The following is a 14113-nucleotide window of genomic DNA, read 5'->3' on the forward strand; positions in this document are numbered from 1 at the left end:
TAAAAAGCCTATTAAAAATTGAAAATTCTATACATGCATAAAGATATTTTATCTTTTGATGTTAAACTCAAATTAAGTGATTCGTTGGTTCTCTCTTTAATTAGCTATGGTAGTGTACTCTTCTGGCCAGCTCTTGCTCAAAAGGACAAGTTAAGCCTACAAAAGCTACAAAATGCTTGCCTAAAGTTTTGCTACGATAGAAGAAAATTTGATCACGTCACCCCGTTATTTCTTGCCTCTGGCTGGTTGAATTTGGATGAACGTTATAAAATCAATATGGCTGTTCTTGTTTATAAGGTACTCTATAATAAACTTCCCCAATATCTATATGACAAATTATCCAGTCATAACAGCATACATGGCCGTGAAATGCGCCACTCTGCAAACCTTTTGATACCAAATCATAGAACTTCCAAATTCCAAGGGTCTTTCAGTTATAGTGCGGTTAAGGTATATAATTCATTGCCAAATAACCTTAAAGCTAAAACCTCGGCTGTCTTATTTTGAAAAGCTGTCAAATCTTACTTTTCTAACACTGCGAACTAATAACTAAAATATAAAAAATATATTTCATTTAATTTTAAGTTATATCACTAATTACTTACTTATTACTTTCTCTGTATGTTCTTCATAATGTTTAAAACTTATTCAATTTATTTATTATTTACATTGTTATGCTTTCGTATGTTAAGTGAGCAGTGCGGTTAGATAGAGTAGCCCCAGGCTAGATCTCGCCGCATTTTTGGTTAATAACTTTTGTAACTATTTTCGTAATATAAAGGCATTTATTATTATTATTATTATTATTATTATTATTATTATTATCTCACACAATTGGGTTTCCACTTGATATGTGAAGGTGAGATTAGCTGTAGGTGTTTGACAGAACTTTAATAAATGAAATACTTAATTACCCTCTAAAAAAAGAGTATTACCTAGTATTTTTTCACCTAGTAAATAAAGTCTAAGAAGAAAGCTTTTGAAGACAATCTATTTTAAAACTTTGTTTTTGCAAATCCAACATTTTGGCACTACTTTGTGCTAAAGAGGTACAAGAAAATTAAAAATATTTTTGGTAACTGAAAATCGATATTTATCATAAAACTAAACTAAAATTATACTTTGCCGATTAAAAAAATAGTATTGAAAAAAAAATCTTATAAAAATGTTATATCTATGTCATATAAAAAGTAAAAAAAAGTGCCATAAAAAAGCAATTAAAGAATAATTAATTTCAATCATTAAAACTTATCAGATTCCTATAATCGGGCAAAAAAATTACAACAATTTCATATCTTTACATGGCAACAATGTGCCACACATCTTCGCCGTCGATTTCTTATTCTCCATCATCAACAGCAGCAGCAGCAGCAGCAGAAGAAGAAGAAGTACCGGCAGTCGCGCATAGTGAACCAAAAACCCATCTTGCTTGCAACCCATCTGCCGCTATGTCTTCAGTCTAGCAGTAGTACCGTCATCAAACGTACGTCGTATTACAGGTACTTCTTCTTCGTACGTTCTTCTTTGATTTTTCGTGCCGCCTCGCCTGCCAAATCTTCATTATTTATTTGGTCCTGAGTTTAACGGGTTTGCCGTTATGTTACACCGCGTGTGATTTTTATATTTTGATGCCGGTAACCTTTTGTCGGTGACGTTGACTCTTAAACTTTAAATCGACAGGTTCGTTGGTGATATGAGAGCTCATGGAAATCGGGACAGTTTAGTCTTATGACAAGTTATTTCTTGGAGTTGCCGAACCGTAAGTATTTTTAACAGCCTCTTCTAATATTTGTAATATAATATTCACCAATTCATAGTATTTTGCAGAATCGATATTTTTATTTAAATTTAAAAAAGAAATAGATTTTGTGAGCTACTTTTTTTTAATTTAAGTACCTTTTCCTTAAACTCTCTTTTTTTATTTTTGGAACCAATAAATTCTCTCTGAATTGGCATATATATGAATATTATTTTTTTTCTTAAGACTTTTAGACAAAACTTGCATGGCTATTTGCTTAGCTGTTAGTATATTTATTAATAAAATGTCCATTTTTTACTTCTTAATATTTTTTCATTATCATTATACTACTATTTTTTAAAATAAAATGAGCTTTCAGGTTTTCACGGAAAACCTTATAATATTAATCCAACTCCTTATTAAATTCCTTAACCAATTTTAATAAATAAAATATCAACTTCTATAGTAATGAATGTTGAAAATCGCTACTGAAAAGAAATGAAGTGCAAAAGTTTAACCAAACTGTTTAAGATGAAAATAATATCATTAAAACTCTGAGGGAAATTCAATATTTAGAAGGTAATGTGGGCCCTAAATAGTAATAAATTAAACTACCAGGAAGTGATATTATATTTATATGAAAAAATTAATGACAAACGCTTAGAAATATTTCTGATTTAAAGCTGAAAGTTGCTTTGATAAAATATGAAAAACAATGAGGTTGAGCTAACAATGACCAATTCAAATGAATGCCCGAGACTGAAAAAGCAATAGAAAAAAGATGATGATATTGATGAGGTGTCGCTACTGATTAAATAATTACAGTTGCAAAATTGAACCATACTGATCACGATAAAGATGATATTCCCGAAACTCCGAGTAATATTGAACATTTAAATGCATGTGAGAGGGATGTAATACAGACTTGATGTCGCAAAAGTATCTCGAATTAATGAGAAATAAACATCTGAAATGATCTCACCACAATAATAACCTGGCGTCTTAGTTTAGTTAGTTCAAAGTTTCATTTATGTCGTACATCTTTAATTTTTTATGCAATTAGCTATAAAAAAAAGAAATAATATGCTTATTTGCCTTGTAATATCATGGTAATTATAGGGTAAACGTTATGAATATTTATTTAATTAAAGTTAGGAATTTTATAAATTTAAATAAAATCTTAGATTGACGTGTCTAAACAGAGTCAAATACAAATCGCCTATAAGTCTACACAAATTAAGAAGCTCATTCAACAAATATTTTTGGTTTAAAACAATAGCTTAAGGCTAAACAATTTAAAAATCGCGCCAATATTCCCACTTAAACTGGTCTTCTGGTCGCGAGGTCTTCTCATATACTCGCTAGACCATGGTTCCAGAAGATTCGATAGCCTTTCACGTGACTCTAGAGATATCGTGCGGTGTGCCTGCTTGGGTCATTGTGATAACTCTGAAACGAGGGAGAACAGCTCATATGCTCGCGGTGTCGCTAAGAAATAAATCGCTACACTGCTTAAAATCAACGCTTTTCTCAAAAGAATGACGTTAAGGAGCATTAAAGCACATAAGACCTTGCACGCCTGTAGAAACAAAGACTATTTCTAGCATGCTGTGAATTATCCTTAAGTCCAGGTTATCGAGCTCGCATACCAGCTTCGAAATTGCACGACTTTAGAGAACACAAACCGTTCCTAATATTTAAATAGATTCGTTTCTGATGTGACGCCTCTTTAGTAACCAAGTAAAAAATCTTACTACCAGTTATTTTAAGTTCCTGCTTGACTCTGGGGTTACATCGAGGTAGCTCTTGAATTTTTCCATTTAGTTAAGTTTCTGCAGAAAGGTATTTTTCCAGACATTTGTAAATCCTTAGCCACATAATATGGCAAAGTATAATAAGCTAAAGCATTGAATACATCTTAGTGTACTTCACAGATCGCCGTATTGCCGTTTTGGAAATTATAGAATAACGGACAATCCAATGCCAAATTCGACTCTTATTTGTCGCACCTCAGCGTTTTCATGGTTTTCATATTAAGGAGCCAGTCTGCAAAATGAATAACTCGAGCTATACCCTACGGTGGCTTTTGTATCTAGGAAAGAACATCGTTGATGGCTTCCAGGACGTCCAGCGCATCCCAAAATGTTTGAAGTTTCGGTAAGAGATCCTTTCGTCTCTTAGGGTCATAAAGCCAAACAGTTGTATCTCTTGTCTTTGACATTAACATTATATGCGTCCTTTCTTCGATCGCTGAAAATGCAATTCGATCTTAAATGAAAACGCGGACTTGATTCTGAATGACATCCATTCTTATATACAGCTCACTAACGTAGTCCTCAACAGCAACATCGGTACTCGGTAAACAATCAAACTTCAGATCGCATGGAAGACAGAGTTCTCTTCCTAATACTGCCGGAGACGGAGACCCTCTTATGCTTTTATAGATGTCCGATCGATAAGCCAGCAGGAACAAATGAAGCAAGTTATTCCAGTCTCTTTAGTGTCTAAAACTACTATGGCCAAATACTGCTTAATTGTACTATGCATTCGTTCCATGAAGTCATCTAACTGCGGGTGTAATGCAGTGGTCGTCGTTTTCCTAATTCCAAGCATCTTACAGATGCTTGGATTAAGCTGGATTCAAAATTTCGTCTTCGGTCTGAAATTTGTCTTAAAGGTACATCAAATCGGCAGAGCTATTTATTAAGGCGTCGATGATAGTAGAGGCTTTCTGGTTTAGTGGAGCATATGCCTCAACCCATTTACTGACAAAGTTCATTATGACCACTATATCATATTTCCTGCTTTGGTTTGGAACGTACCGGAAAACCTTTTACAGGTATTTGCCAAGTATATATACAGTAGATAAAAATTGAAACAAATAGGCCACAAATAAATAATAATAACTTCTTTGAATAATTTATATTTAAATTAAATCGTTTCATATTCTGTGAATAATGAAACTATTTAATTAAAATGATATCCTTAGATTTTATGCAACGATATAATCAAAACTTCCAATAATAAATAATCCGTATAAATAAATACAAGACGAGAATTGTATATAATATAGATATAATTTGTGATAATTATAAGGAATAAATATATAAGCATAAAACCAAATTATATTAAACGTGAATGCCAAGATACTTTAACTATTGAACTGCTCTTGGTATAACCTATAACCTAAAACCTATCATTTACTGGTAAGTTTGATAAATGTTTTGGATAACCTTTATACATTAACAGACTCTAAATTGGGTAAGCTCTTTCATTTAATAAAGTTCATGCTAGACTCTATACTAGTACCTGATCTATGTAGTAAGAATTTTGTAAACCTGCTGCATTTCATCAGATACTAGAGAAGTTAATTTGAAGGCAAGTCTAGAATAAGGATGAACCTGAATATTTTTAGATGACATGACCACCAATGCTGCACAAGAAGACAAAATCAGATGATAAATAACGTGTGAAAAGGCCAAATTACTGTTATTTCACGTTATTGTGGAGTAAATACACAACATATATCGCCTTAACTGATATGAAACAAGACATTATTAATTTTACTTAGGAGTAAAATTATACAGCCATTAAGAAAAATTGGTACTATACAGAACGTGTCTTGTACTTTAATTTGAAAGTAAGAAATATTTGTTGGATTCTTATATGTTATTGATAATTTGATTTTAATCGTATGAATTAGGACTTGATACAAACTTAGAAAGCTTTTATAGCTCACAAGAAGAAAAGTATAAACTTTATACACTGCTTGTCGATATAAAATGAAGATGGAAATGAAAGGTAGGTGAAGAAGACCATTTTTTACTTTATGAACTAAAAAGTTGATTTGGGAATGTCGAAAAACAACTTTATTAACTTAAGAAAAGCATTACTAGAATATTGCAGAACAGGAACGGGTACTAAAGATTGCTAATAAAGAAATAAATAACACAGCCAAAACAACGAAGAAGAAAAGCATTATATTATTGATACTGCAAATGATTGAATGTTTAAAACAATAAGCAATGAGCGTTAGACACCATACTAGACTATCATGCAAATATTATTAATTTAAGTACCTATTTTAAGCAATGGTATTTTTTTAATACTAAGTACTAATTTAGAAACCATCATATCTTTTTATAAATTTAAGATATAAGGCAAGAATCAAAAAAGAATTTTTATCTTCTTTGATCTCACAAAAGCCTTTGACTTATAAGCGAATTTACTGGATCCTCTCTACACATAATATTTTTTGAGGGTTATATGAGGAAAAAACTTTAGTATGGTAATTGTAATGTATCCAATAGTTTGTCCAGATTCTTTAATGTATCAGAATGATTTACCTTTTTACCCGAAATTATTTGTAATCCTCGAATACTATTTTATATCTATGGACGCCACTATGTCGACATAATCTTGTTAAGACCCCTGAATATGCTTTCCATGTCGTGGTTTTTCCATCCAAGTTTTTATTTTTTCTTACTCGGTGCTATGCTATGGGCAGCTCAAGCTCCTGGAGTTAAGTGGTGTTGAGTAGTCAGCTTCACATACTGCACGATAAATATCTCATGTTTCAGCCTTTCTTAGGAGGATTGCAAATTATTAATTTGCTGAGTCAGTTGCTTTCCTATGTCGGTTATTCCTAATCCTAATATATGTCGAGGTAGCGTAGTTCGTTCTACGGCGCTACGCAGGTGATGCTTATTGGGTTGCTCTAGCTGTTCTTTGCAAGTTTTAGGTGTTCATTTCAGTCCATCCTATAATACCAAAACAGTAAGTTAGTGAACTGATTCCATATGTATTAATAGCTTTAAATAAGTTTCGGCTCTTAAGACTTGTTTTAAGGAGTCGTCGCATTCTTGTAGTGAACATAGTAGTCAGCTCACTTTTTATAGTTCTATGGTCTATTCTTTGCGCCTGCTTCACTCTGAGATATTTGTAGGATTGTTCTTTATCCATAGCATTAGTTTCTATCTGATCATTTCCTATCTAAGTCACATGATTGTAGGTTATTCTTAATAATATTCACAGCTAGCCACTTATTCAGCCCGAAGGTCATTCAGAGAACTTTTCCACTATCTTAAGCAATTATTCCAGTTAATTTTGTGTTGCTGCAAGAATTATTTAATCATCCATATAAAGTAGGTTTACTCTTGTTAGTTCGTTTATTTAGTTATTATTCTTTTTAAGGCGAAATCCATATTTAGTTGAATTGAGTTGGCTAGAGCGTGTGTTTATGGCAAGGCAGAACCAAAATGGACTTTCTGAAAAGGAATCTTCCTGACATATACTTCTACGAATAGGAATCATACTTGTTTCAATACAGTTACTGTTAGGTACCTGGAGTTTTATTAATGTTTATCAAGGTACCATAGTAAATTCTAAAAAGGAAATTATGGGGTCATCTATTTTGTACAATTTAAGTACATTGATCAGCCATTTATGTGGAACTGCATTAAAAGCTTTTCGCTAGTCAGCTTACGCTGCCAAAAAGGCTTCTTTATTGTTAAATACCAGCTTGCAAACCACGGAGTCGATAGTTAGCTGTTCTTTACACCCCATAGCACCTTTGGTATATACTGTTAAATCGCTATGATACTATTCTTGTCACAATGTCTGTAAATACGTTGTCTAATACAAGTTGTAATTAGCTTATAGAGTGTAGGTAAGTATGTTATTGAGCAATATTTGGGCGGATTTTGATTGCTTTGGGAGTCCTTGAACAAGACGTAAGTGGTACCTTCTTTTAAAAAATTGAAAGTTGTTTAGATGGTAGATCAGTTGTTGATGTGTTGACTACAATTTCCTAATCCAGTAATTTTGGACGAAACAGGAGCCTGAAGCTTTCCAGTGATGGTAAGCTTTTTTATGACTTTTGCCACTTCATCAACTGAAAATAGTAAAAATGTAATTTAATGATGTTTGACACTTTGCTTATTCTTCATCTAGCCATTCAGGTCGAGGTTGCATTCACAAGGTGTTGTTAATTGAGTGCCTCAGAACTCTTTGATGTTTTCTTTAGTTGTTTAAGTGCTAATAGCAGTCTGGTTGAGCTTTCGATATACTTGGATCTCTAAGCGTTCAAAATGTAACTTGTCTTGTTTCATTTTATTACTGGATTAATAGCTTCTTAAGGGACCTGAAAAAATTGATAACTTCTGTTTAAATGTGTCTATACATTGTTCCTCGGTACAGATTTCTGGGTCCTGCTGTTTATGTTGTTAGGTCAGATGCATTATGTCCTCTGCTCTTTCTTGTAATTTTCTGGGTCTGATACCTCTAATTTATTTGTTTAGTCGATTAATGTCTTTCCTAATATCTTCAGTCTTCTTTAGTAGTCTCCCTTCGCATGGCAGTTTCGTCTTTCATTACATACGTACTTTGTAATGAAATTACATACTTTGCTGGCTATTTATTATTTTTAACTCCAAGGTTTTATGAACAAATGTTTTAAGATGAATATATAGTATATTTTGTCTATTTATAACTACACCGAATCAACTGTTTCTCTTTGTTATTGATTTCCAATCGTAATATAAAATAATCGTTGCACTTTTTAGACCAATTTCTGCCATTAATATTACTATATCCTTACTCTACTATAGCGGAGTTCAGACAATTCATATTTATTCAGGTGTTTTGATATTATAAGGGATATCTACATTATTATTTGAGTTTAGGTTACAATGCACTACTTATTAGATTATTCTCCCAACAATTTTAAATGGTATTGAAATGACTACAAGCATTCACCCACTCAGTATAAAATCTAAATTAGTATGAATCACCGACTGTAATAATATTATTATGAAAATGTAAATACGTTAATTATTCTCTTAGTTTTTTTACTATTTTATTCGTATTCTGTAGTTAAATTTAATTCGTAGGGTTCTTTTAGAGTTCTACTTACGTTGGGTTTAATATTTTTATCGTAGTGTTTACTTTTTAAGTAGTTCATCTTGTTTGAAGGTCCCATTTTGGTCCCAATTTAGGTTATTTAGGTTATATTATTGTAAATCCTTGTATTTTAAATTTTCCAGAATTTGCATACTTGCTTGCCATGACTGTCAGTATTCTCCTAAAATTATTGGTTTCTTTCGAAAAAAACTATGAAGAAAATTCTAAATATTTTAAAACTGTTCCATCAGGCTTTAAAGACGACGCGCTTCATGACATTTTATTCAGTTTTAATTGCTTAGTCAGTTTCTATCTTAAAAACAATTAAATGACAACCAAGGCGAGTTAGATTAGTGTTTTTGACAATGCCAATAAAAGTGTGTTCCCGAATTTCGTTACAATTGGTAGAAGTATAGGATATTTGATAGCCCATTTTAGTGGATACCTTTAACAAGAAGTCAGGCCAAGACAGAAACCGACAAATTGATGGAGCTGCTATTAAGAAAGTTTGACGAGCAAAAAGTAGAACAAGAGGAACGAGACTATAAACAGAGAGAAGAACAAGAAGAATGAGACTGCAATAATACTAAAGACAATTAAGTCCGACCTGAAGAAGGAAAATTAAGACCTGATTAGGATCATGAAAATTGACCTAAAGGAAGAAAATGAAGATCCGATTAGGACCATGGAAGATGACCTAAAGAAACAAAATGAGGACCTCATTAAGACTATGAAAGATAACTTACTGAATTTAAAAGATAATATTAAAAAGGAGCAGAATAAACGAGACAAGAAACAAGAGGAACGAGTTTTACAACAGAGAAGATCTGGAGATGAATCAGAAGCAATTAATGACTAACTTCGAAGCAACAGTGGAAGAAGAATTGGGGCAAGTACAAAAAAAGATCCAAGAACTAGAGATAAAAGTAAATCGGACACCACTTTATCCTGATCGTGAAATGCAAACAATGATAAAAGTGAAGCCACCAAAGTTCGATGGCAAAGAAGCATGGAGTACCTACTTGAATCAGTTTGAGGCCGTTGCTAGGAAAAATTGCTGGGATAACGAAAAAAAGATAATTAATCTTAAGCTATGCCTTAGAGGAGAAGTACAATTTGAACGTACTGGTGCGTACCTTAGAGATGAGATACACTGAAGCTCATTTACAACAAGGATACCAGGCTCAATTGAAATCTAGGAGACAACAACCCGAGGAAGGACTCTAACAGTTTAATGCCGATATTGCTTGATTATTAAGTCTGGTTTACCCTTCAGTCAGTATTATATTTTAAACATTCATTATATCTCTGTATTTTAAATTTTTTAGAATTTGTATACTTGCTTGCTTTGACTATTAGTATTCTCCTAAAATTATTGGTTTCTTTCGGCAAAAACTAAGAAGAAAATTCTAAATGTCTTGCAACTGTTCCATCACGCTTTAAGAAGGACGCGCTTTGTGACATTTATTTTAGTTTTAATTGTTTAGTTAGTTTTGACCTTTAACGACAGTCAAGGCGAGTTAGGTTAATGTTTTTGATAGTGCCAATAAAAGTATGTTCTCAAGTTTCGTTACAATATCGGATCTGAGATAAGCGGATTCTAATTACCTTATAGTTGGTTCGATTTTTTTAATTTTTACAGTGCTTCATATTATAATAACTGCCTTAATACAACATGATCATCTATTATTAATACAATTTATAAAATAAGGTGTTTAATAACAGAATCTTAAATGTCTATCATTATCAATTAAAGTATCTGAAATAATTGACAATTATCGGTGTCGTTTGTTTTAATCAAATTCATTTTATACCTCTCGGCATTAATTAGATTAATTAAAGCATTTAATTAAGGTAATTAAAGATCAAGGTAAAATATGATAAAATTATAAATAAATGGAATAACTGAATTGACTTATAACAGGTACAATTCACATAAAAAGTGCTGTATATAAAGGCAACATGGTGCAGCATAAAAATCTGAAAGGCCTTTATTTATAAATAATGCATAATTAAATAGATATAATGACATTATTTAAGAGAAATCGTGATTCACGAATTCTACGAATTCCAGACCCCAGATGTCGCGAACTTAACAAGAATTTATTGTTTTGACCTGTCAAAAGAACGTTACCTATACCAAAGGTTTGCGGACGATACCACTGGCAATAATTTAGAAATTTCTAAATGATTGCACACGCTTGATTAACATGGGAAGATTCTTTGTATGTGTGTGTGTGGTAGGTGGTCGGTCAGTCTTGTGTTTTATGGCTGACAAAAGGTGTGGTACCAGAAGAATTCTTATAGATTTTTGTAAACATTTATTTATAAAATTTAACTTGCGGTCCAAGATTACTGACAAGTTAACTGTACTAGTCGGACCACCCAAAATCTGTAATTTTTAAAACGAGTCGTGCATAAAGTTATAAATGGTTTATCTCTGGGTCTTAATAACACTTGATATATCGGAAGGCCGACGGTTTTATATCAGTTTAATGTATATTAAAACGGTGTAACACCTCTGAGTAAGATATTATGGTGATAAATTATCTTTTTAGGTTTTTTTTTAGTCTTGCTTGAGTGTGCTATGTAAGATTTAATTATATTTTAACAATTAATAGTTAAGTTCTTTCTAACTTACTATTACTTACTAACTATTCAATTCCTAAATATTATTTAAAATCATGAATTTAAGATTCTTACCTCTTAAGTATTGTATGTAATCCTAGTGTTAAACCTAATAAAATGTGAATATTACAATTAAATCATTAGTTGGCTCCGCTTCCTTTTAAGAAGCAAAAAGGATATTGTATATAATAAGCATTTTTTTAGGTTCACTATGCTTTTATGATTATACTTTATATGTGTATGTAGTCTATTTGCAAGGAAATAAATAATAATGTGGGAGACAATATTGTTAAATTAGAGGGTGAACCAGAATACATTGCAAATATGTATAATACATTTTAAATTTCTGTTATTCCAGATCTATTAAGTTCCCTAACCAAAATTTCATTTAATTCTTTAATTGTTCAATCAATGTTTTTAAGTTTTGTTACACCAGAGGAAATTAGTGACATGGCGCATAGGTTAAAAAATAAAAAAAAGCAGTGGAATAGATGAAATCCCTACAAGTATTATTACAATAGCAACTTCTGAAATCAATAATGTCCTGTGCTATGTTATTAACAACTCTTTTAAATATGGAATATTTCCGAAAAGCTTAAAAATTGCCCAAATAAATTCGCGCTCTAAAAAGGAGGATTGTGATAATTTTATTAAGAGACCCATTAGCCTATTATCATGTTTCTCAAAAATTTTTGAAGCAGCTTTGAGCACAAGATTGATTAATTTCTTTACTTCCAATAATCTGTTTAGCGAATATCAACACGGTTTCTTAAAAGGCAAATCAGCACAAACTACTGTATTTGCATTTATTAAAAACATTGTAGAACATTTGGAAAATGGTGAAGTTGCTCTTGGAATGCTTTTAGATCTAACCACAGCGTACGATTATTTGAAAAGGGACCTGTTAATAAAATAACTAGAGAAATATGGCATAAGGGGAAATGTAATAAAGTGGTTTAGGTCCTACATTAATAACAGAAAACAATTAGTAAAAATATCAAAGGATACGAAAACAGGTAATTCTAAATATGTATTTAATGATGTAGGATTTGCACAAGGCAGCATACTTGGTCCGGTATTGTTCATAATATTTATTAATGATCTCAATCTCCTAATAAATTCACCTAGCCAGAAGATTGTTAAATATGCTGATGATACTAATATTATTATTACTGGTAAATCATTAAAAGATTTATCACATAAAACAGAAGAATACTTTAATAATTTTATATGATCACATACTGGTTTAATATAAATAGTTTCATTTTAAACAAAGAAAAAACAAATATTATAATGTTTCGAACAAAAAAATGTAACATACAAAAGCCTTTGCAAATGAAATTTGGCAATAATGATTTAAATGTAAACGAAAATGCCAAGATGTTCAATCAATCAATCAATGCTTTAGTATGCAAGAAATTGTTATAATTTGTGGACAAAGCTGTAAAACAAAAAAGACACAAAAATACAAACAAAACACATAATTAAAGAACAGAAAAACAAAACGAAATTTAAATAAATAAATAAATAAATAGAATAGAATATCTACAATATATACAGATTAATACAATTTAGAAATTGTAAGTAGTCAAAAATATTATTATAAGATATACAATTTAATGTATACAATGTCGAAAAAAAATCAATAAAAAATCTCTCTATGTTTAAAAAAATGTAAAAAATGTTTAAATAAGTAAAAAATTATAAAAAATCCTAAAATAGCTAAACAAAGCAGTATACCTAAACATGTACACATAGTAAAAATACATAATCAGCTAGTGCGAAATTTCAAATCAATGATTACAAAAAAAAATCGTTAACTGTGTAAAAAGCTCTCTCCAGTAAGAATGCTTTTAATGCTTTACGAAATGCAAAAAAGATGTGATGGATTTAATTTCCAATGGCAGATGATTGTGCATTTTTTTGCATTATATAATATGGAACTTTTGACCAACTCTGAATGTGGGGTAGGCAGGTATAGATCATGTTCCGTGTTTCTAAGTGGATAACTATGGGAAGGCCTATCAGATGCTGAATCGTGTTTGGGTATTAGACAAACGGACTCAAATATGAATAAAGAAGGAAGAGTTAATATTTGAAATTTTTTGAAGAAATGCTGGCAATGACTTCTGTATTTAAGTCTCAGTGTATAACGTCTGTATAACTCTTTTGTAGTCTAAAAATACGGTCAAATTGAGTTGCACTACATGTACCCCAGATGGATTGGCGTATCAAAGGTGCGATTCAAAAAGGGCAAAATAAACTGTTCTAGAAGCGGAACTTAATTTTCTTGATAAAGAGTCAATATGTGTGTCCCATTTTAACGAGTTGACAACAGTTAGCCCTAAAAACTTTACAGAATCAACTTCGTCAATTGTTGCGTTACCAAGTACAAAAGATTGCAAGGTGTTTTTATGGGACAACATTTTAGTTTTGGAAATGTTAAAACCAAGGAGATTAGAGTAGCACCATGATTTGATAGTAGTTAAATCACTAGATACGGTTCTATGAAGTGTAGAAATATCCGGATTACTCCAGGTAAAACTAGTATCATCAGCAAATAGACAGACTTTACCGTTAATATTTAGATTAGCAATGTCATTGATCAAGATAAGAAACAAAATAGGGCCAAGTACGGAAAGTTGAGGCACTCCACTTTGTACTGGCTTGCAAGAAGACATAGTCGAATCAATTCTCACAGCTTGACTTCTGTTATTGAGATACTTCTTAAACCATTCAAAAGGCGCTCCTCTGAACCCATAATATTCCAACTTTTTTAATAAGATGTCATGATTAACACAATCAAAGGCTTTAGAAAAATCACAGAAAATTGTTGCTGTAGGGTGT

General features: G+C 31.6%; 1 protein-coding gene across 1 annotated transcript in view; it reads left to right on the plus strand.

The window, feature by feature from the left end:
* The first annotated feature begins 1391 nt into the window (after window positions 1-1391).
* Window positions 1392-14113, plus strand: part of LOC126734300 (uncharacterized) — a 103138-nt gene continuing 90416 nt past the window's right edge. The window contains exon 1 of the mRNA XM_050437861.1: window positions 1392-1759. The gene's annotated coding sequence lies outside the window, so the exon portion shown is untranslated. The remainder of the gene's footprint in view (window positions 1760-14113) is intronic.

This window comes from Anthonomus grandis, chromosome 3, assembly GCF_022605725.1.
Source record: "Anthonomus grandis grandis chromosome 3, icAntGran1.3, whole genome shotgun sequence".
In the NCBI taxonomy this organism is placed as follows: Eukaryota; Metazoa; Arthropoda; class Insecta; order Coleoptera; family Curculionidae; genus Anthonomus; species Anthonomus grandis.